Genomic DNA, 2551 nt, shown 5'->3' with positions numbered 1-2551 from the left:
AAGCCTTCAGTTCCCTCTTCATTTTTGGCCCCTGATATTCCCCTTACTTTCTGGTTTGTTCTGTTATACACTAAAACATATATTTGTTATATTTTATGCAGCATTTCTAAGTGTTCTGTAGCAAGAGTTTTTCAAGTTTCTAGTCTGTCTTATTCCTCAGGAAGATTCTGTGTACAGCTCTCCCCTGTGTACTGATGTATTCTTTCAGATACCAGAGGGATACCCCTTGCTGGATTAGTGATTCTATTTTCATTGTCACCCTCTCTGCTTCTGTGACCCTACTTCAAGCTAAGGGGCTACAGGATGACCAACCTTTACAGCTCATTTTACCCATCAGGTCCAGAGAGAAATGACCTGCCCAAGGGCAGGCACACTCCATATTAGCATGATGAGATGCAGCTGAAAGCCCTGTCCATGTCTTTAAGGCAGGCATTTGAGGCGAGACCATCTGCCACTCTGTCTGATGTGGTTCTAATATTAAAAACTACTTGACTAGCATCTTTATGCCATAGGTTTAAGTCCTCAGAGTTTGAATCGAAATATCAGAATACATGTTTCCTTCACTCTGCGGAACATCTAGGAAACCATATGGCCTCACTGCTGACAGGATTTTAATGGTGGCCTTCATAATTTCCAGGAGATCCTTCAAGTTAATCATAAGTGTAGACTATAGGAAATTTTCTAAAGAAATAAGAGTAAGATACCAAGGAAAAGATGTAAAATTTAGAATGGTAAGTGAATCTGGCTGAAGAACAAAGGTAAAACAGTAAGTGGTTACCCTCAGAATAACAACTAAGGCATTTTCAGAAATTAGCACAGGTTAACCTAACCATGGGAGCCCTGGTGGTGCAGTGGTTAAGCACTTGACTGTTAAACCAAAACATCAGTAGTTCGAACCCACCAGCCGCTGTGCAGGAGAAAGATGTGGTGGTAGTCTGCTTCCGTAAAGATTTAAAGCCTTGGAAACCCTATGTGGCAGTTCTACTCTGCCCTATAGGGTTGCTATGGGTCGGAATTGACTTGATAGCAGTGGGTTTAACCTAACCATGGATATCAGCAACTCATGGGGAAAAGGGCCAAGGGAAAGATCTCCAGCTCCTCTAGAGTTCTGCTGAGTCTCCAGCTCGCAACTGGGTTTTAGAATATTGCTTTGGGAAATTTTAGCTTGGAGGCCCTGAATTTAAATTTACCCTGCTGGGTAAATCATATGTACATGGGAAAAAAGGGTCAGAAATACTCAGAAGGCTGAGAGAAATCTGGCCACTCCCTCAAATATGAGCTTGTTAAATGAAATAAATTGCCCATCTCTGAATTCAAATAGATTGACATGACCAATTCAAAACAAATGCATGAAGAACCCACGAGAAATGATAAATCCCTGGCAGATGGATCTAACACACAGAAGAACTCAAGTTCTCTAGAGTGGCCATATGTTCCTCTTCTGAGATCATGGTAGCCAGAACGATTTTCTTCTTTCACAGAGATCACCAGCAAGTGTGACAATAAACAACATTCTCATGCACTCTCGTTGGGAACATAAATTAGTGCAACTATTCTGGAATGCACATTTGTAATAGGAGTCAAAATCTAACAGGTACCACCTCTTGATTCAGCCACATGACTCTTGGGTATTTAAAGCAACAAATGAAAAGATACTCAACGATAAAAGTGCAGGTATGTTCATTATGACATTATTTATAACAAATACTGCACATGACTGAAACAGTCACCATTAGATGAATGGCTAAATAAATGGTGTCACATGGCATCAGTGCAATACTATGCAACACATAAAATGAATCAGGCACTGATCCAGCAGAGCTTCTCTTGTGCAAAGAGCCACATGGTCTCTGCTGGAGTTTAAGCTCATGAGGCTTCACAATAACACAGCCAAGTACTGCTAGACAGTCAAGGAGGGGTAGTGTTCAACAGTGGTACCACATTGCAGTCAGGCTAAGAGGCAGGGATAGCAGCAGGAGACAGGAGGATACTAAGGCTCTTCCCTGCTTGAGAGCAGATCTCAGTGAAATTCCGTTCCAGACTGTGTAAATTTAGCAGGAGTGAGGAATAGAGCAGGGCATGGGAGAGGATGCTGCCGGGAGTGGGGGATACTGAAATTTCCGTCAATCTGGCAGGTGAGTATTTCAGTTGGTTTTAATTTATTTTGGAGAAATATAAGATGTGACCACTTGTTTCCTTCAGCTTGAATGTTGTGAAACAATCATGCTGGTCACACTGCACAGAAGTCTAATAGTATCTTCACTAAATGATTGACAGTGGTTATATGTGACCTGTTTCAGGGAATTTTGGCTCTTTTCTGCATGCCTTTCCATATTTGACTTTTCTGCAATTTGCATATACAACTTTATGAAAAGAATGAACACTGAAAGGGAAAAAACATAACTAAATTCTAACTTCCCTTGAAGATCAGAAATATCTTCCAATGTATTTGTGGCCAAACAGAACAGGAGCTTAAAGTACAATTTAGTCCAACTCCTTTACATATGCAGAAACAAAGCCTGACAGTTTGTTAAGTGATCTTCCCAGTGTC

General features: G+C 41.0%; 1 protein-coding gene across 1 annotated transcript in view; it reads right to left on the bottom strand.

Moving 5' to 3' along the window:
* SH3GL2 (SH3 domain containing GRB2 like 2, endophilin A1) overlaps positions 1-2551 on the bottom strand; it is a 191221-nt gene that overhangs the window by 98109 nt on the left and 90561 nt on the right. The window lies entirely within an intron of this gene.

Source organism: Trichechus manatus, unplaced genomic scaffold, assembly GCF_000243295.1.
Source record: "Trichechus manatus latirostris isolate Lorelei unplaced genomic scaffold, TriManLat1.0 scaffold00025, whole genome shotgun sequence".
Lineage (NCBI taxonomy): Eukaryota > Metazoa > Chordata > Mammalia > Sirenia > Trichechidae > Trichechus > Trichechus manatus.
The sequence above is the reverse complement of the archived record's forward strand: the minus strand, read 5'-3'. Positions and strand labels throughout refer to the sequence as shown.